This window comes from Coptis chinensis, chromosome 8 (assembly GCF_015680905.1).
Source record: "Coptis chinensis isolate HL-2020 chromosome 8, ASM1568090v1, whole genome shotgun sequence".
Classification (NCBI taxonomy): Eukaryota; Viridiplantae; Streptophyta; class Magnoliopsida; order Ranunculales; family Ranunculaceae; genus Coptis; species Coptis chinensis.
Genome location: NC_141463.1, coordinates 79,199,283 through 79,222,000, shown reverse-complemented (window position 1 = coordinate 79,222,000; position 22,718 = coordinate 79,199,283). Strand labels below are relative to the sequence as shown.

General features: G+C 38.4%; 1 pseudogene; it reads left to right on the top strand.

Moving 5' to 3' along the window:
* Positions 1-15,541: 15,541 nt before the first annotated feature.
* On the top strand, positions 15,542-19,624 carry LOC147483313 (uncharacterized; annotated as a pseudogene).
* The last annotated feature ends 3,094 nt before the right edge of the window (positions 19,625-22,718 follow it).

Genomic DNA, 22,718 nt, shown 5'->3' with positions numbered 1-22,718 from the left:
GTTGATATTGTTGATTTCATTGATGGTTAGACTATTTATTATGCTCAGACATAGTTCTTATTGATAGAATTCTTTATCAAGGCACCACCATAGTACTTGGTTAGTTTTGTGTACTTCTGCTAGTTGAGAGATTTAAACCCCTAGTAAACTGGAAGTAGATTTTTTAGACTTAACCCGTGAGACTTGAGCTTTATACCCATTCTTTGGAGAGTTCTTATGTAAAATCCGAGTCTTCGTGGCTCAACTTCTTTCAGTTCTTTATTTCGTTCTAATATAGTCTCATTATTCCTTAACTTGGTTAATCACGAAGTGACATCAACTGGGGAGATAGCCATTAGGTCTTGTAGTCTATTCGAAATAGATTATCATACTGATAAGTCAAGTAGTGAACCTATCCAGCCTTTATCCCACCTAGTATAGTAAGGCCATCATGTTAAACCATTTTGATACATCAAACAAGGTAGTGGAAAGCAAACATATCAAATATTAATCGAGGATATACCACTAAGCAAGAGAAGAAAAAAATAGAAAAAGAAAAAGAAAAAGTTGAGCAGATTTGATGGAGAAGCCAATACAAAGGAAGAATTTTCTCTACAATACAGAAATCAAAGACATCTTCCAAGAAAGAAGCAAAACCCTTAGTGTTCTTCAGAAACCCTTCGAATCCTTTTTACCTTTCCTTCATAAACCAATCCCAAGCCAAGTTACATCCCATGACTTATCACTACAGTATGATACAAAGTCTAGAGTAGGTGAAAGGATGCTAAAGCGAAGGACCCGACCATTCATATGTGATTGACATTCCTTCCATGAGACTACTTTCATCCAGAAGTCCATTTTTCAAGGTCGTATATGGGATGTTCGCATTCTTTATTCTTTTCCCCCACATATATGAGGTAAAATAGTAGACCATCTTCTGAGAGATTTTTTTCTGAGATTATATATGACCGGTGAGGATTGAAAGTCGAGATTATCTATTTAAAGGTAAACTAGGAATTTCGTTTCTTGGATAAGAGAGTATAGAAGATTGACTAAGTACACGCATAAGCCTTGATTGAGAGTTTTATCAATTTTTTCTACCTCCCAGCATAATCTATGAGTCTTTGCAGAAACGAAGTTAGCAATGGAGACCTGTCCATTGGACTAAGCACTAAGTTGGTGAGAATTTTCTCTCTCTGAAAAATACTATCATTCTTAAACTTTCTATTGATTGATTTTGTGGGTAGGTATATCACCTAAAAACCCTCACGAGACTATAACTCATCTTTTTTGGGGAACTTAAAGGTTTAAAGCCTTGTTGCATAAGGTAAATGCAATCGCGATGCCTGCGAAAGTGAGTTAGGATTTTATTTTTATTAAGATGTGATTTTGATCACTTATCTCTTTTTTATCTTATTTGCTAAGAAACTAGAAAAAGGCTAGTTGGGGGTTATGATAAGTTCTTAAAAAGTGTATTTTAACCCTCAGTTATACCCATCTTATTATACTAATAGTACTTGTAAGTTGTGTTTTATAACTTTACAGGTGAAAAAGAGAGTTTTGCCAAATATTAGAGTTAAAGGGGCAAAACGGAGCAATTCGGAGTATTAAGGATCACATGGGAGCTCATGGATAATTATGAATAAGGCCCAAGGTTTCGAAGCTATGAGAAGATACGACTTGGACCTATTTTAGAGCTCACTTGAAAGCCCAAGACAAAAAGACTGATCAGCTCCCAAATGTGCGTTTTATTATATTTATATCACTGCATTACAACCCTTCTTACTCATAATAAACAAACAACTCATAGCTTTTACTACCTTTTGCAGGTTACAGGCCATTTTAGACCACTTATCATAAAAGATGCATATTAGTATCAAAATGAGTTTTATTAACGCTTCTTATGAAAACTCAAGATGCTATGAAAAAGTGTTGAAAAACTCAAAAGTCAAAGTCAAGGTCAAAGGTCAAAGGACTCAAACCCAGAAGATTGAAAGTCATATCCTTAACTCAGAAGACTGGAGATGGATGACCTTTTCACAAAAGAAGACTTGCTCAAGACCTAGCTTGCTCTAAAGAAGATAGAGAAAAAGCAAAAGCAAAAGCATAAAGGAAAAGTAAAAAACAACATAGTGAGGTGTCTTGATTGTAGAGGGAGAGGGCAAATCAGTCATTGTAAAAGTAGGAGTATAAAAGTAAAAAGTAGGGAAAGAAAGCATTATCCAATTTTTGGTTTGACAACCCAAAAATTGAGATCAATTTATAATGCTTTCTTAGGTAGATTTATTTTCTTGCAATTTAATTTCTTGTATTGTTATTTACTTATTTTCAATCTATTTTGTTTTATTTATTTTCTTGTTTTCAATCTTCATTTCATTCTTGCTTCCAATACTCGTGTTTTCAATCTTTTCATTTCAAGCACTTGTCATACAATCTTGTCATTCACTACGCCATAACAGCATTTTTGTGACACCAATTTGGCGTCACAATTAATTTTTGTGACGTCACAAATTTTTGTGATGTCAATTTGGCGTCACAATTTGGCGTCACTGATTTTTGTGACGGCATTTTGGCACCACTATTTTTTGTGACGGCAGTTCGGCGTTACTAATTTGTGACGGCATTTTGGTGTCACTAATTTTTGTGACAACATTTTGACGTCACTAATTTTTGTGACAATGTTTTGGCGTCACAAATTTATGACAGCATTTTGGTGTCACAAATCTTTGTGACGGTGTTTTGGCGTCACAAATCATGTTTTTTAGTTTTAAAAAAATATATAAATAATTATTTGTTATATAAGCATACAGCTGTTGGTCATATATTCTGAAACTACCTGCAGGTGCTTCAATCACTACTATAAAAGTCTTTCCATTCATCTACATCTCATTACCATTTCACAAATAAAAAAGACTTGTATTAAAAATAGTTAATATAACATTGTATTCTCAATTCTCAACAAACAATATTATAACGGTAAACTTGTTACAAGCTGTCAAGCTATATGTGTAGTCCCAAATAATAAATTTCAACACTTATATATTCACTACCAAAAACACAAGTTGCAGTCATTGAAGTTATCAATGAGTGTAACTTGGTGATAAAGTCATCACCTTTTCTTCTTTAATCTTCATGTTTTCATCTTTCAACTTCATGTTTTCAATGTTTCTACTCTCTTAACACTAGTTTTTCCATACTCATCAGGAATAGAAGAAAAATATGAATAGGAAAAGTTAAAAAGTTGTTGTTTTCACTCATCAATCATTCCTCCCATCTTAAGATTTATGAAAGAAACTTCAACCACTACCACCACTACTATTACTATTTCAAATGGCGCCGCCGTCATGGATCTAAGCTTGGGAAGAAGATTAGCAAAGACAACCATTTCTAAACTCTTCTCCTTCATTTTTTTTAAATTACTTTCAAGTTTTTTTTAGTTATTGTCTATTTATTTACTTACTCGTGTTTTCTTGTTTTATTGCAGATTTAATCAAATGGAACCCACCATTGGAACACCACAAAGGAGCAACAGAAGTTGTCGGAAGCTCGGAGCAAATGGGAAAAAAATGAGCCGCACCTGCGCCCCTACAAGCGGCGCCCATGCCCGCGTCCACACTGCCTTGGTCCGCATCCGCACGTTTACCTGCACCTACACCTCCTTCAACCCGCGTCTGTCCCTCTATTTTCACAGAACAAGATTCCGTAGGTACAAATTCTTCTTTATGTTTCGTAGTTTAATTTAGTAGGATTAGTTTAATCAAACTGTTAGCCATTTGAAACTAGTTAGGTTTTGAATGTTTAATGTTTTAAAAAACCAAAAAAATATAGATATAAATATTTTAAAATTACAAATACAAATACAAAAATATTAGTTTATTTTCAGTTTTAAGTAAATAATAGTTTTAGGATAATATCATGTTTTTACTTTACCATGATTATTTTTCAAAAAAAAAAAAAAAAAAAAAAAAAAAAAAAAAAAAAAAAGGATAATATAAACTTAGATAACGATTAGGATAACTAGGATAAAGTTTAGGATAATACCAATCTTGTGCCTAAAGTGAAAAGTCCATTGTCTTTTGGTTGAAGTTTAATAATTTACCAAGTGTTAATTAGAAGTTTGATCTACTTAGAATATTTGGATGCGTGAGGCGAGTAGTGCAACATTACGCTCACGCATCTCAAATCAACTTGAAGATTAAAACTATAATCATTGACATTGTTCTTTTCATTAATCTAGTTAAGTAATTATAAAGTTATATAGTTAAGTAATTATATAGTTAAGTAGTTAAGTAGATATATGGTTATTAAGTAATTATATAGTTAAGTAGTTAAGTAGATATAAAGTTAAGTAGTTAAATCGTTAAGTAGTTAGTTTTTTACTTTACATTAATTGTGCAAGTTAAGCCCACGAAGGCAAAGTTGTAAATTATTGGTTGTGCCACATTTTCAACCCGACTTTTGGGTTTAGATAGTCAAAATTTGTAACCGAACAAATCGCTCGAATTGTTGGGCTTGATTCTCAGATCACATGCCAACCAACGTCGACTACACCTCAAACAGCGTGTACGCATGGCTTGAGAGGTAAAACCCTCAACCTCCTCGCAACTCCCAATCAGAGGATACTTGGTGTTTACAAAAGCATGCTTGTGTGACTTCGTGTTTAACTTCCACACTATATTTACTTTAACGTGTATAAGGCTAAACCCGAGCCACATAATAACCATTGGGAAGTCATTACCCGATGTAGATAAATCGAACGATGCTTGTTACTTGAGGCCCAACCAAATAAATAATTAAAATCAACTAACTAAAGCCAAAAGCAGTCACGTTCCTCTAGAAAAGGACAAAAATATAGCCACAAGGATTTAGAGTAATCAATTACCATATTCCGGTGGACGAACTACCTTCCTCACTCCCCTCCTCCAGATTCACCGTGAGTAAGTTTCTTGGTAGCACACCACTTGGTGAAGTGATTGCTTACTCTTCTAAGCCGTGTGTAGATCCCACCTAGTTTTGCGCCAACTGTTCGTTTCAAACATGGCATAGTAATCTATAAACTAAGCAAAATATTTTCAAAAAACCAAAAAAATGAATTTCTGTTGTTTGTGCATCATTCTTGTTTGAGCATTCATGGCTTATCAATATGCATCGTAACCGTCATGGAATTACAATGCAAACCCAGAACCTTGTTCTTTTTGCAGTAGTCCTTATCACTGGTTATCTCATTGTCCATCATATACCGAATTCGAGTCTACTACGGGAAATCCTTACGATTACAAATATCAATTTTCAAACTTCCCTATTACCCAATACATGCACAAGTTTTCTAGTCATGCCGACTATTCATGGAATTCCACCACAAATAGTCAACCATCATTCATGTATCCACCTAGTCAGTCAGATTACGGTTTCATTAACAGTCCATCACCATACATATCTCAGTCCATGCCAAATTCATATTTCACTCCACCATCTATCACAGACCAACTCTACTAAATAATGGATGAACAATCAAAAACAATTCAGGAAATGACACAAACCTTGTGTTTTCTCCAATCCAATTCAAATGATACCTTCTCTGATCCCCAATATTCATGACCAATCAAATCTCCATCAACATCCACCTGACTATCGTTAGAATTCCAGCTATTATGAAAATGACTACATGTCTGAAGTCAGAGTTTCTCTCATATGCCTTAATGCATCATCACCCACAATTGAGAAAACTCCGGCAGAAGAAAGTCAAGAACTTGTGTTGGAGATTAACTCGACAAACTTGGACAATGACATTGAGAAAATTTATGAAGATATAGGAATAGAGGAAAAAGAACATCAAGTGCCCGAAAAAGAGGACATAAAATCTATGGTGGAACGAGGATCTCAATTTACTTTGGTCGTTCAAGACTTAACAATGGAAGAGATTTGTGACATCCTTACAATTTCTAAAATAAACCACAATTTTGTGGATACGCCCAAGCTAGATGAAGAGACTTCTGAATTCTCGAGAGTATGTGATAGCCACCACCCAACCACCATTCTCCCAAGTTAACACCTCTTTCCATTCACTCATCTAACATCACCAAGATTTCTATCTCTCCTTTATTTTAAATAAACCTTAATTTCGCACTTGAACCAATCACCTTCGAAATACTTCATAATTTTTTAATCCTCCCAGTAAATAGACTTTGCCCAATATACAAACACAAAAGTCCATCATTTCAATAGTTAAGAAACCTGGTATGTCATATTCCCCATCATTTGAGCCTCATAAAGGACATCTACTACCAACCTCTCACTCTTTTGGACAATTCAAACATGATGAATTATTGCATAATTTCCATGAAGTGTTACATAAGCATCATTTTATCATTCTGCATCTTACACTCCAACTGCATCATTTCATTCTGTTTGGGGGTAAATGCTTTAATATATTTTTCATGATTGATCCCCAACTGTTTAGACAATTAGTATATAGTTAACAAACATATCATCCATCTTACGCATAGTCTTGGGAAATCTGACTTAAAATGACCCCACGTATAGTCTTGAATATCTAACTATAAAATATTCATATTATACTTTCTCGATGCATTCCATGGGAGTCCTTAAGGTAACCAGGCCCTCCTCTTAGAGTGTATGGTTGTAAGTGTCGGAACCTTAGTCTACGTATATCTCGTATTTTCTTTGTAAAACATTTTTTACTCGTCGTTTCAGTAAGTGTGACCCTATAGAACGAGTATACAATTTTCTTTTTCTTTCTTTTACATTTCTTTTCCAATATAGTTGTTTTTTTTTCTCCGTTCTCATAATAGAAGATTCTCAATATATCAATAGTTATGTGATTTTTCCAAAAAAGATAAAATGGACAATGGATTCCACCTAAACCAACCCTTAGAAGTATCCAATCTCCATTCTTCTAAGGGAGGTTTGAGAATCAGTTATGTGTTGCTAAAGGTTGCCCATATCACCATGCACTTAATGTTTCATCTTAACCCACATAGATACCAATTGTCCCTTGCTCAACAATATATCATCACCTCAACCAGAAAAAGTCTATGCTTTCAATGTACCAAATGCACCATGGAGGCAACACCCAAATTATACATGGGGTACTAATCCACAAACCCATCCACCTCTAGGGTTCGTTCACCAATCACGTCAAACCACCAAATACATTCAGACAAGGACAAAGTAGCTACAACAATCAGAACAGAGCAATGGTTCCATCCCATTTTAACCATAACTACCAAAATCCACCAATCAACAACTAAAGAGACCTAGTTCTAGTTACATCACCCACTAGTGTCCAATCAGATAAACCCTTCCATTACGTCTTGCGCAGTAAATCCCCCAACACACACATAACTGAAGCCACAATCTGACTAGATTAGGTTCAATAAATAGCCGACATGAAAGTTGCATGAGATTACTTGTTATGGTTTGTTTTCAAAATTAGAGTTAAGAATCACAGCTTTTGAGTACGAGTATTTTAAAATATCTCTACATAGTTTTCAAAAGTAGAGGATATAAAAATGAAAATTATACGCCCCAGAGTAACCAAAATGATACCAGATTAACGTATAATTTTATCTTATTGTCAAAACCTCTGTATGGTTAGAGATATCTTTTGGTTGGGAAAACCAACTAAAAAAAAATTAAAAAAAAAACGAGGCGTCTTCAAACACGAATTAAACAAATAGTATAACAAAAAGTGATATTTTTCTTTGTTTAATTCTATCATTTGCCTCCACCTCTCTATATTTGTTTCGAGAATCTAACATTAAAATACTCAAACCCTTATTTTTAAAATCTTTCCCCTTCTCAACCTATTTTTCAAAAATCTCATAATTTTCAAAAATACAAAAAACCAAAAAAAAATATCATCATAGAATAACTATGTAGCTTACCATTACAATAACCCATGTATTTCTCATTCTATATCAAACAACCCACGCTCTAAACTTATTTGGGGGTGGTATATTTTCATCATGAAGAATAGAATATAAGCGTACTACCATTTTTGCTCATGTTTCTATGGTAATCTCTTTCCTTAGCTCTTCAAACTTTGAGGACAAAACATATTTCTATTTAGGGGAGGTATAGTAATATTTTGCAAAAACTAGGCATTTCTTATATTAGTTATAGTAGTATATTTCTTCCTTTCTTAATTTTTTTTTTTTTTTTTTTGAAAAAGACCAAAAATATTTTTCTGTTTAGTATTAAAGGTCTTGTCTCCTTTTTCCATGATGAATAAATAGTCTAGAAGTTTCATTATAGCAATAGAGTAAGGATTCATTCTTCGAACTTAGACTAATATATGTATAATAGTTTCTGCATCTTTTCATGAATGACATTGTTTCGACCCCCACATATGTGGCAAACGTCCATTATTAGGGGTCTCTATTTTATTCGTTTAATCAACAGGGCTAAAGCCTAATTCACAATATCATGGATCAATATACAGGCCCATTAACTCATGTGTCTAAGGCTGAACCTTAGCCACATGGTTTGCCACTAATGTACATTGATTTATGTTCAGATTCATTTCTTATCAAAAAGATAATTATCAGTTGACAGTTATACTCCATTACAATTACTCAAGCTACAAGATTACTTGAGCTACAAGGACTCTCTACTCTACCTATATAAATACCACATTATTTTTCATAAGGAACTACGTTGAAACTTGATCCCTAGATAATAGATCTTGGGTACGTAGGCAGCCATTATTTGGTTCAGTTTCATCTCCCCCCAACATCAAATTCCTCTGTTTCTTAGTGCGTTCTTTACCATTGCTCGTTGTGTTGAAGCGAGGTTATTGCCAAAACATAATTGGCTTCGCCTGTGGGGATTTTAGAATTCATTATCACATTGAAACAATCAAAATGGTAAGCACAAGAAAGCAGACCAAATAGTCGACATATTCCTCCCCGCTAATAATACTCGCAACCCTCGAAATTCAAATCGCCAATGCAAGAACCGTTGAACAATCAAGTTGCTCCCTAGTGGTGGTAGGATCAATTCGCAACATATAATCAGAAGAAGAAGACACCGCCGCCGCTACCGCGAACGGCGGTACAAACGCGCCTCGAAAGAAGGCGCCGCGAAGAAAGTATAAGGAAAAACTTCATCCTGATCGGACCGACCGAGGGAAGGCCGACCTCACAGATTTGTGGAAAATCGCCATCTTAGACAGGTCCGTCCAGACAGGGAAAAAAGGCGTCACGGAAGAAAGTATAAGGAAAACCTTCATCCTAGACTGGACCGACCTGACAGGGAAGGCCAACCTCGCAGATTTGAGAAAAACTGCCATCCCAGATAGGTCCGACCAGGTAGGGATGGAAGGTGTCACAGAAGCAACTAGAGGGAAGACCACAATCCCAGATAAACTACCGACCTAGATAGGTTGGTTACACACAAAGAAAAAGACAATCTCCAGTCGGACTCGAAAGTGTGTACCGCCTAAAATCTCTAACTCTTGTAAGAGGTAATGGCAGGTGTCATCTTCCACATAGGCTCGACCGGGGGCGTCTGTCTGTTTAAATCTTCTGGGTGAAATGAATTTCACTTTTCAATACAATTTTTTCCGATCTGCTGGGAAAAATAATGGAGGCTTATATCGATGATATAGTCGTTAAATCGAATGATACGGGTGATCATCTTTCCGATCTTTAAATTGTTTTTGATAGGCTTAACAAGTATAACATGAGACTCAATCCCACCAAATGTTCTTTTGGGCCTCTCTTCTGGAAAATTTCTGGGATATCTCATGACTCGTAGAGGTATTGAGGCTAATCCTGATCAGATACGCACCGTTATTGATATGCCATCACCTAAAAATAAGAAGGAAATTCAACGACTTTATCGGGTCGGGAAACTTTGCCGCTCTTCATAGATTTATTTCTAAATATTCGATCGTTGTCATCCCTTCTTCCGGACTTTAAAGGGGCGGCAACTTGGAACGTTGATTGTGAGATGGCATTGCAACAACCGAAGAAATACTTGGTGATCCTCCTATATTGACAAGTTCTTCAACGGGTCAACCTATTGGCATATACCTAGCAGCTACAACTCAAGCTATTAGTGATGTTCTTTTCGCCGATGATGGTAGACCCGTCTTTTTATTCAAGAAGACGTTAACCGTGAGTCGAAGTCTCGTTATTCAAAGATGGAAAAATTGCACTTGCATTGGTTCATGCCGCTCGTCGGTTAAAACCATACTTCCAGGGGAGGTTGGTCAGAGTTTATACTGAGTATCCCTTACGCAAGATCTTTCGTAATGCACAAGAATCAAGCAGATTAGCCGAATGAGAAAGTTATCTTAATGCATATAACATTGTCTTTGAAAGTCGCATTCATCGAAAAAGGACATGCTCGCTTCTTTGGTAGCTGATTTTTCCGATTGATGATTCTCCTATTGACGATTTTTGCTCCGGGAAGAATCTATGGAAGACATCTCGTCGCCAATAACCGGGGCGATTAAGACCAACTTGAAAACGCAATTCCTAAACCCATTGACCTATGTATTGTTTACTCTCGGATGGCTCCCATAGTAAACTGGGTCGGGAATGGATGTGTTTTTGTTAAACCCGGTGGAGAAAAGATTGGGAAATGTGTGACTTGGCCTTCGCGCTTCAAATAACGGCCGAGTATGAGGATGCCATTTGTGCCTTGAGAACAGCTTTGATTGATCGGGGGGCGAAAGCTCCAGTTATACACGGATTCTCGCCTTGTTGCAAATCAGTTTGGTGGGTCTTTTGAAGCAAGAGATGAGCGTATGGCGGCTTATCTTAGTTTGATATATAGTCTTGCTCGACAATTTGATAGCATCTCTATCACTCAAAGACCCCGAAATGACTTACGTCATGCAGATTCATTGGCTTATCTCTCCGCCGCCGTTAGAAGCGAAGGGCTTGACACATCACTTTTGCAGTCATTTTTTCGTCAATCTAAGTTTGAACGTTTTTACACTCGCTTAATTCATTACTATCATTACGAAAAAAATATGACAAAGTTACCACATTTAGCTTTGTCAGTCTAAGTTTGAACGTTTTTACACTCGCTTAATTCATTACTATCATTACGAAAAAATCTGACAAAGTTACCACATTTAGCTTTGTCACTCTAAGTTTGAACGCTTTTACGCTCGCTTAGTTCATTACTATCATTACGAAAAAATCTGACGAAGTTACCACATTTAGCTTTGTCAGTCTAAGTTTGAACGCTTTTACGCTCGCTTAGTTCATTACTATCATTACGAAAAAAATCTGACGAAGTTACCACATTTAGCTTTGTCAGTCTAAGTTTGAACGGTTTTTACGCTCGCTTACTCATTACTATCGCTACGACAAAATCTGACAAAGTTACTACGTTTAACTTCGCTAGTCTAAGTTTGAACGTTTTTACGCTCGCTTAGTTCGTTAATATCGCTACGACAAAATCTGACGAAGTTATCGCATTTAACTTTGTCGGTCCTAAGTTTGAACGCTTTTACGCCGCTTTTAGTCCATTACTATCGTTCCGACAAAATCTGACGAGGTTACCACGTTTAGCTTCGTCAGCCTAAGTTTGAACGCTTTTATGCTCGCTTAGCCTAATTTTGCAAAGTTAAGTATGCATTGGGGGTGTTTTTCTCTACATGGGGGCGTCTCGTTCTATTTCATTTCAATTACATAAATCTACAACATTGTCAGTTTTCCGCAGATATGTTATCTGACACAACAACAATATTCAATAGAAAACCCATCTTTATTTTTATTTTTCATCAAAAGAAGTTTTAGCTCTATGGTATTACATTCACACAATTACCTAATCAATTGTCTCTGTCAATTGTCTTACGGTCGCTCTATTAAATCTTCGTTTTCTTATTCGAAATTTGCATTTGTTTAGCTAAGCCGGTTAACTATCTTTCGATTTTTTAAACATTAGACCGATCTTTCTACTTAAAATTTTTTCCGAGCGGACGAAATCATTATTTTTTCTATGGCATCAGGCCAATCTTTCTCCAAAAATTTCCGAGCAAAAATTTTCAAGCGTCATTATTTTTTCTATTGCATTGTGCCGATCTTTCTATTTTAAAAATTTTCCAAGAAAAAATTTTTCGTTTTCATTATTTTTCTAAGGCATTGTGTCGATCTTTTTCTACCTAAAAATTTTCCGAGTGAAAATTTTTCGTTAGCTTCATTATTTTTCTAAGGCATTGTGCCGATCTTTCTCTTTAAAAAATTTGGAGTTTAAAATTTTTAAATAAATCAGTAGACACCCCATTTTTGCACCTCAGGCATAATTCATTCACGATTTTGCCTTGAATTAAATTTGATCATATAAGATGATTTGCTTTCTAGAGTCTTCTTTTCTATATCAAACTTCTTTCTATTCATCTTCTTTTAGCGTCTTTAGACTCTCCTCATCATGTTCTAGCTATGGCTGAAGTTTCGTTGCTTTCTGAGTTTTGAGATGAAAATGACCAAAATGCCCCTGTAACCCTTTGGAGCCCAAATCTCGTTTTTTCCACTCTTTCTTTGGATGAGATTATTTCATATTTGAATTCCCCTTGAAAAATCCTTCGAAATGAGTACAAGCTTGCCTAGGTTACTTTTGGATTTCGGAAACCCTAATCTTGCCCTATCCCGTTTCAGCCCGTTATGCGCACTGTTGAGTGCAACGTTTTTTTGGAGTAAGATTTCGACCCAAGGATATTTTTAAGAGTTCATGGACCTTCCTAATGGATTAATTAACAATTTTTGTGAAGAAGAGTTTGCCTAATTTTGACCTCGGTCAAAGGGAATTTGCAGTGTTCATAAAATGGTCAAGATGGGCCTTTTTGGTTGGATTTGGACATATGCTCATGGGCTGTGGATCCAGCTCGAGTTGGACCTTTTCATTAGGGTTTCTAGCCCATTTTAAAGCCTCCAAAAACCTAGATAACCTTCCTTATTTGTTTGATTTGATCTAAAAAATCAAGAATATTCTAGAAAATATGCCATTTTGGAGCCAAGTTTGGAAACCCTGGATTATGGGCTCATTAAGGACGTGTAGGGCTTGATTTTTTGCCCTAATCCATCTGAAATATCCAAAAACCAAGGGCCAAGATCGCACCCCTTATCCCACCTCTTGAATCAAGGGCCAGATTTAGGAGGTGCAACCAGAAAGAGATCAAGCCATTGGATTTTTCTTCATCAATACTCAGCCATTGGATCAAACTCATTACCATATTCAAATCCATCCCAAAAAGCTATAAATATGGGTCTCATTCACCCATAAAAAAATAATCTAGAGCAAGCTAGAGCTAGGAATTCGGGGTTAATAATCTGGACCTAGTTATTCAGAGCTAATAGCCTTCTTTTCTTCAGTGTTCTTCATTTTTTCTTTCTAATTCTTCATTTTAGCCTTCTTTTTCTTCTTTTTCTTCTTGTCGATCTTGAGTAGAAACTTCTTTTCACCAAAAGTTGTTTTTTTCCTCAAATCACCTGTTTCAATCCAAAAATCACAGTTATCAGTTCAAGATCAAGTTTATCATCAATCAATCAATCAATCTACAATCAAGTATGAGGCAACATTCCAAACAAGGTGACATCTTTTTTTTTTCTTTTATTTCCTTTAGCATTGCATATTAGGTTATCTTTTTTTATTATAGCATATAGTTATTAGTTTTTAATCCAACTTGGTAGATTAATTTTTCAAGCTTTCTTCGTTTGCCTATCTTAACACGTTACACCTCAATAGAAGTGCGGGTTTTACCAAGCGATTGGTGGTGCCTAAACCTTCCCACATCGTGACCTTGACTCGAACCCAATAATCATCTAGTTTCGAGGGTTAGTCCTTCACATAGGTTTTACTCAACTTTTCCTTAATAAAGTTAGTGGCGACTCTAAAAGCAATTGCATAGACTTAGGTACACATTTTTGTGCTTACAATTTTTTGGCGACTCTGCTGGGGATATCCCTAGAGAGTCAGACTTACATTTTCGTTGAGGTGTTTCAGTTAAGATAGGAAAGAAGAAGGCTTATCCAGAAGCTAGTTGGAATAGAAGACCAGGGTTAAGGTTATCTCGTGCAACCATTAACTCGCTGATTCAAATGGAGAATCTACCAGACGGTTCTTCTCAAGAATTATCACGCCACCTATATCTTCATCACAGATGTATGTGCCACAAGGAAGTTCTCCACCAGCACCTCCAGCTGAGGGACAAATTTTATCAGCGAAAATTCGAAGTCCACATACAAGTAATTCTGGTGAATCGTCAATCCCTACCGGTCAAGAGGAATTAATGGAGAAGGCGATGGAAAAGATGTTTCTCAAGATGATGTCAAAGTTTGCAATAACTCCAAGTCTGGGTCAACCACAACAACCCGTGTATCACACTACCTCCCATGGTTAGTCCTAACCCTACCATTCTACCAACCTCATTACCCATCTCAGATCGACACATAGATCAACCCAATTGCATGTTCCTATGTCAACCCATACTCCGTCCCAATTTTTTTCTCAGGATAACACAACCTACATGCCTCAACCATCCACTCATCAAACTTTTCAAAGCCCAAACCAAATTCCAACTACAACCATGATGTCCAACCCATTTATGTTACCAACCCCAACCTATTTTCCACAAACTCCACAACCACTATTCTACACGAACCCCCAATACCAAGTGCAAAATCCAATCCAACCACCGGTTGACCCCTCAGAATGGAGGAGATTAAGAAATTGAAAGAAGCAATGACCAAGATGAAAGGTGAAGACTGACCTTGATAATCTATGTCCATATCCACGGATCGAGTACCACATGGATTCGAATTTCCAAAGATGGAGCGATATGAGGGAACCGGTTGTCCAAAGGCTCACATTCGTATGTATGCAAGTTATCTACAACCGATGGGAATCGGGCCAGAACTAATGGTTCAACTATTCCAGAGGAGTCTTAAGGGTGCAGCCCTTACTTGGTGGATGAATACTGAAAACAAAAAAAAATCAAGACTTGGCCTGAACTGGTAAACGCTTTCGTAGCTCACTTCTCTTACAACACTGATATCCAAATGGGCCGAAGGCAACTTGAAGCTTTGAAGCAAGGTCTGAATGAAAGTTTTACAGAGTACATTACAAGATGGAGGACAAAAGCGGCCCAAATCATTGATAGGCCCACGGAACAGGAGCAAATTAGGATGGTTATGAAGAGTTTGAACCAAGAGTATGCGACCAGGCTAAGTGCCAGTTATCATCCGACATATCAAGCCTTAGTTGCCGCTGGATCACAAATAGAAGATGGGTTATCATCTGGCAATATTTCTCCCATCAGCTCAATATCTACAGGATCTAACCCGCAGAAGAAGAAGCCTCCCACTGTAACGGTGAACAACAAAGAAGCCAATGTGGTTGCTGCACAAGGTCAACCTCAGCCACATACGCAAATTCAATCAGAAGTGACAACTCATCCTTTCCCATCAAGTCGGTTTCATTCCAAGACAGGGGTTTTCCCAGGCAACAGAGACAGTTCACAGAATTGGGCTTCCCATTACAAGTTGTATTGAGGGCTTTAGTCCAACAGGGCTTGATTACGTTAATGCAGCCGAGGCCTCCTCCAAATCCGGTGCCATTCTGGTATGACGCTTCAAAACATTGTGACTTCCATCAGGCTCCAGGTCACACGACAGAGAGGTGCATGCTCCTTAAACATCTTATCCAAAACTTAATTGATGAGGGTAAGATAGATGCGTCCAGCCTCGGCACTCCCAATATATCGACAAATCCATTACCAATGCATAATGGGAGAGTTAATAATTTGGAAGCTGTCAAGAAAGATCCGGCATCATTCATCATTCCGATTAGACAGACATCCAATGTTAACACCACAAGGCCAGTTAATCTTCAAGATGCAGTCAGAAAATGCATGGAGCAAACAAAGCCTAGAGGTATCCAACTAAATGAGGTGGTAGCACCATTTCTTCATACTCCACAGATTCAAAAGCCGTTCAAGTTTACTAGAGAGCACCTGGAATCCTTTATGATGCAGAGGCCCATTACAACATGGGTAGATCCTTTGAATACATCTCAATCTACGGCATCACAAGTGGGGTCAGAACCTCAAGGACCCGTGATTCGCCAGAATCCAACTCAGCAGCAGGTGATCCAAACTCCGATCACAATCCCAAAGGTCCAGTTCGTGCCAGCCAAGAGTCACGATACCGAGGAGGTTATAGGGAAGAAATTAATTGAGCCCGAGAAAAGTACAGATGACTCGACAATCTCACTACATCAGTTGAAGCAATTAGAACCTAGTTTGGCAGAGGAATGTGTTGAGACTCACGGTTTGACAAGAGGAGGAAGGATATACAAGCCACCACACTTACAGAAGGATCAGGTCTTGGCCCAATAGCCTGACCCGCCCACGGCTACTGAACCAGAAAAGCAAGAGGGTAATGAAGTAATCCAACAATTGCAGAAAACCAAGTCCAATATTTCCATATGGGGCTTACTCATGGCGTCACCCCAACATAGGCAAGCAGTTCTTCAAACCTTGAACCAAGCTCATGTTCCGGCTTCCATCCAAATTTAACGATTTGGCGTACCACCATCGCTTCCCTCAGGAAGACAAACTCCATAACATTTTCTGATGATGATCTGACCCCAGATGGTATAACCCACACGAAAGCATTGACTATTACGGTGCATTGCAACAACCATAAGGTACCATTTGTACTGATTGACAATGGATCGGGTTTGAATATCGCTTCACCAATTCTGGCGAAAAGCCATTGGAATCATGCCGTAAGACTTCACTTTCACTAAGGATACAACTAGAGCAGTTCATGGGTTTGATAATCAGAGAAGAGAAGTCCTTGGCGAGTTTACAACCGACGTCCAAATAGGTCCAGTCACGTTCAAAGTCACATTCTTGGCTATGGACATCGAGGCTAATTACAATTTCCTTTTGGGCAGACCATGGCTACACCAGGCCGGCGCAATTCCCTCTACACTTCACAGAAAGCTTAAGTTCTTATGGCAAGGGAAGATTATCTGCATCATTGGTGATTCGGATGATCTGGATTCTTCAGAAGAGTATAAGGTAATACCAATGATTGAAGGAAAGTGTAACTACACTGAAGAACCATTAGGGATTGTGGAGTTTAGAGCACCCGACAAGGAGAAGCTCCCTACCCCGTTTTGCAATGGAAATCCCAAGACGACTCAGTTGTTCCGTGAGCAGAACTATTTTCCAGGACTTGGATTAGGAAAAAACCAAAACGGCATTTTAGAACCGCTGCAGATTCCTAGTCAAGATGATCGAAAAGGACTAGGCTATACTGAGGAGGTTGTGGAAGGACTGGCAGAATTGTTTATCGATTCTAACGCCACGGTGAATTATCTCAGATTGGCTCTACCTGATCTAGGGGCAGAGATTGAGGCTATTATTGATTCCAATATATTTTGGGGCGAAGACGACGACCCAGATCCAAACTCAGAAGTTACTATTTCAGAGCCAGATGTTAATTCCTATTCAGGATATCGCCAACTTAGGTTGGATCATGAGGCTAGACAGTTTAATTGGATAAATGAGGTTGGATCGACATCCTCCTCGTCAGGTATGGACTATACTCCATCTTTTACTTTGGCCGGTTCCCCCGGGTTAGATACTGACCCAGGAGACGAGACTGTCACTCCTTATCATGTCCAGTTGGACCCTCAGACCATACTTGATTTGGATGATTTGTTGAATATGGAATCTATTATTGACCCAGCTCCAGTGGATGTTAAGAACACGCCACTTTCTGACTCCCAGATGCAATATGAAATTTGGGAAAGGTTTCTAGATACTTTAGACTCTGATGAGGATCCGTTCCTTGACGGACATTATGATGATTGGGGAACTCAAATATGCATGACCGATCCGGTCCCCAACCAACATAATCCTCTCTTTGAGCCTTCGGATGAGTCCGATATGGCCCCAAAAAAAAAAAAAAAGCCCGTGAGACTTTCTGTTTCAACCCATGTATATAACAATATTTCAAAAATCCAAAAAAATTCAAATATTTCAAAAATCCAAAAAAATTCATATATTTCAAAAATCCAAAAAAATCAAAAAAGTTTTAAAACTCCCGCAGATATGATTTACCCACTTGCCTTAGGGCAAGATGATTGGATGACTTGTGCAGGTTATGACCTCCTTTCCCCCGACGATGAAGAAGAAATGGACAATGAAGTTGCTGAGTCCGTTCTTCCTCACGAACATTATGAAGACCGATCGACGCCAGTCATCAAGGAAACAGAGACAATTAATCTTAGCACCACAGAAGAACCACACGATGTGAAGATTGGTACAACTCTAACCCTCTTTGAGCGCAAAAACCTGATTGAATTGCTAAAGGAATACAAAGATGTGTTTGCTTGGTCCTATGATGATATGCCGGGGCTGGACACCAATATAGTAGTTCACAAGTTGCCACTATCTCCAGAAAAGAGACCAGTTAAGCAGAAACTGAGGAGGCTTAGACCGGAATGGATGCTGAAGATTAGAGAGGAAGTAATCAAGCAATACAATGCTGGTTTTCTAATGGTAACTCACTATCCTACTTGGTTGGCTAACATCGTCCCAGTCACTAAGAAAGATGGTCGAGTAAGGATGTGCGTCGATTACAGAGATCTTAATAAGGCAAGCCCGAAGGATGACTTCCCGTTGCCTAGCATTGATATTCTGGTCGATAACACTGCTGGTCATGAACTATTATCATTCATGGACGGATTCTCTGGATATAACCAAATCAAGATGGCAGAAGAGGACAGAGAGAAGACTTCGTTTATCACCCCATGGGGGACCTTTTGCTACAAAGTTATGCCATTTGGTTTGAAGAATGCAGGAGCTACGTACCAAAGGGCCATGATCGCTTTATCTACCTACACATGATGCATGTGGAAGTAGAGGTGTATGTGGATGATATGATTGTTAAGTCATGGAGTCGAGACGACCACTATGTGAATCTGAAGAAGTTGTTTGAATGGCTTCGTAAGTTCAAGCTACGGTTAAATCCTCAGAAGTGTGTTTTTGGAGCCACGTCCGAAAAGTTGCTTGGTTTCATGGTTAGCAAAAAGGGCATTGAAGTTGATCAGGCTAAGGTCAAAGCCATTGTGGAAATTCCCGCACCCGCTACGGAGAAGGAAGTCAGAGGATTCTTAGGGCGACTTCAGTATATTAGCAGATTCATTGCACAGCTCACGCCCATTTGTGAGCCTATCTTCAAGTTGCTAAGGAAGGATCAACCTAAGGAATGGAATGAGGAGTGTCAAAGGGCCTTCGACAAGATTAAGCAATATTTGTTGAAGCCACTGGTACTTGTTCCCCCTACCCCTGGCAAACCATTGTTACTTTACATCTCATCACGTAAACTTCTATGGAAGCAAAGTGCTTGGACAACATGACGATGTAAAGTTGAGCGAAGCTATTTACTATTTGAGCAAGTGTCTTCACAAGAACGAAGCAAACTACACTCCTATTGAGAAGACATGTCGGCACTAGTCTGGGCAACACAACGTCTTAGACACTACATGCTTGCATATTCAGTTTTGTTATTATCAAGGATAGATCCGCCAAGCACCGATGGAGAAGCCTATGATCACCGGGTCAACCTCACGTTGGTACCGCTTTTGGTAGAGTTCGAGATTACGTGATGTCACACATAAATCTATCAAGGGAAAGGCATTGGCAGATCACCTAGCAAAGCACACCCTTTGCCGGATTATCACCGCCAGACCGAAGTTCCGTGATGAGTATATTCCCCGCAAATGGAGCGCACGGAATTGGTAGAGCCACGGTGGACTCTATATTTTGATGGTGCTATGAATCAACTGAAATGGAGTAGGGGCAGTTCTTATCTCCCCGGCGAGCACGCACCGTTTCTATCGGACTTCGAAGTTTGAGTGCACCAATAATATGGCAGAGTATGAGGCTTGTATTGTTGGACTTCGAGCCGCACTACGACCCGTGATAAAGGAGATTGATGTTTTGGAGACTCCTTGCTAATTATCAGCCGATCACGTAAGAATGGAAAGTTAAGCATGCCAACCTCCTTCCTTATCACAAGTGCTTGAGAGAACTGGTCATGAAGTTCGACCCAGATATTTTCACTCACCTTCGGCGGAAAGGCAATAGCTTTGCCGATGCTTTGGCTACTTTAGCCTCTATGCTCAAGATTCCGGAAGGTGAAACATTTAGGCCAATCGAGATTATATCTCAAAGTGAGCCAGCTTATTGCTTTGCTATTGATATAGCGGCTGAGTCCCCTGATGGAGAGCCGTGGTACCATGACATTCGTGAGTATCTTCAACATCAACAACTCCCTAATGGTCTGACTAAAAGACAACGACGATCACTTTGGCTTTTAGCTTGACAGTTTATCATATGTGGAGATGTTCTATACAAGAGGTCGTACGATGGGATTTTACTCAGATGCTTGAATGAGAATGAAGCTCGGACAGTTATGACTGAAATACATGAAGGAATTTGTGGCCCTCACATGAGTGGGCACATGTTAGCTAAGAAGATCATGAGACTGGGATACTATTGGACAACTATGGAGACAGATTGTTGCAAGTACGTTAGAAAGTGTCATAAGTGTCGATTCGGGGAATTTGATGCCGCGACCGCCCGCCGAAGTTAAACCCATTTTCTCGCGCTTTGGCCCTTCTCGTTTGGGGGCTCGATGTCATTGGCAAGTTAAATCCTTTCAAAGATCCAACGGACACGCCTTTGTCCTTGTTGCCATTGATTACTTCACTAAATGTGGCGAAGTTCTTTCGCACCAACATTATTTGTCGGTATGGGGTACCACATGAGGTTATCACTGATAATGGTACATGCTTCAAGGGGAAGGAGTTTAATGCTATACTGCAGCAGTTCAAAATTCAGTGACATTTGTCTTCACCCTACGCACTCGACTAATGGGGGCTTGAAGCGGCAAACAAGACACTTGTCAGGATTGTAGAGAAGATGACTGAGACATACAAAGACTGGCATGAGAAGTTACCATATGCACTATGGGCTTATCGAACTTCAGTTCGTACAGCCACAAGGTCTACTCCCTATGCGCTAGTCTATGGAATGGAGGCTGTTTTACCAGCCGAAGTAGAAATGCCTACTCTACGCGTTTTGCAGGAGGGTGCCCGTTCAAAGGAGGAATGGATCCAAGCCAGAGTGGAGTCTTTGAACCTAATCACGAAGTTTTAATTTAAAGCTACAGTTCATGCACGAAGCTTAAGAAAGAATCGCCCGAGCATTTAATAAGAAAGTTCGTCCGAGGGATTTGAAGGAAGCGGTATTTGTTCTCGAAAAGAAATTAGGCCTAAACATCCGCACTTTAATCCACGAGGGAAGTTCAGACCTAATTGGGAAGCGGCCCTTCATTATTAAGAAGATTCTACCAGGGGAAAGCTGTGATCCTCACCGATCTTGACGGTGTTGAAGTTCTCCAATCCTACCAATGCCGACCGGTTAAAGAGGTACTTTTCGCGGACCCAACCTTGTTTTTTTAGACAAAGAGTATAGTGGAAATCTTAGAGAAATGATGGGACAGCCATTTTTTTCCCTCGATATATTAGCCTAACAAGCCCACCCAATGTCGTATGTTTCCTCTAGAAGCCATTTTGAGCCTTGGCCTCTTCTTTCATCCCCACGATTCGACCTATGTCCTTTAGGAAACCAGATTTACCCTTAGCCTACCCATAGATACCCCAATCCCATTTTATAGAACTTGTCATGATCGGAAAATCATTTTCATCATCAATTATTGATCGTTAAGTATCTACTATGGTCCCAATCTACAATATGCTATGATTACCCCCAATGGTTACCCCCAAGAGAAGCTGAAAAAAAAAAAAAAAAAAAAAAAAAAAAAAATCCATGCAAGGGGCAGTACAAATCAATTCAAAAGGCGGTTCATATGAAGTTTAGGATACTTTATCATTTTCTTTTCATGGCAAGTTCTACCTAAAAAAAAAAAAAAAAAAAAAAATCTTTATTCTCTTGACCCACTACCTAAGCCTACATTATAGTCTCATAAAAGTCCGCTCTTGATCTTTAGATCCACTATGTCTCCTAGTTGAGAAATGTTCAAGGTAAAAAAAAAAAAAAAAAAAAAAAAAAAGCTTTATTCTCTTGACCCACTACCTAAGCCTACATTATAGTCTCATAAAAGTCCGCTCTTGATCTTTAGATCCACTATGTCTCCTAGTTGAGAAATGTTCAAAAAAAAAAAAAAAAAAAAAGGGTTGGCATTAGAGGATACACCAATACAGTGTGATCCATTCAGAGGTTATCGAGGCCAGAAGGAATGTTTTCAGAAGTGTCTCTAAGAAGTTGTCTTATGCTTACTTTATGATCATTTTGAGTGGTGGAAAGGATTTATGGTTGGTTTTCGAAGATATAGTGGAGATCATGCAATCGATAGGAAAAGGGGTGGTGCGGCTTACTACTTTGTGGTGCTAAGATTAATCGCATTCTATCCCGAGGTCGTTCTCGCGGAGGATCTTCTTGTCGGTAACTCATTCCCACACCTTCACTTATTATTCAATCATTTGTGGTATTTTTTTGTTCTGTGGAATAAAAAAATGTTTTGTTTTACATTGTTTTCAAAAAAAAAAAAAAAAATTTTTTTTCGAAAACTTGGTTTGCTTTGGATGGCTTATGATGAAAAATCTAGGATTTCAAACACGTAGAAAATTCTGAAGCCAATATTCCAAAATAAACCATG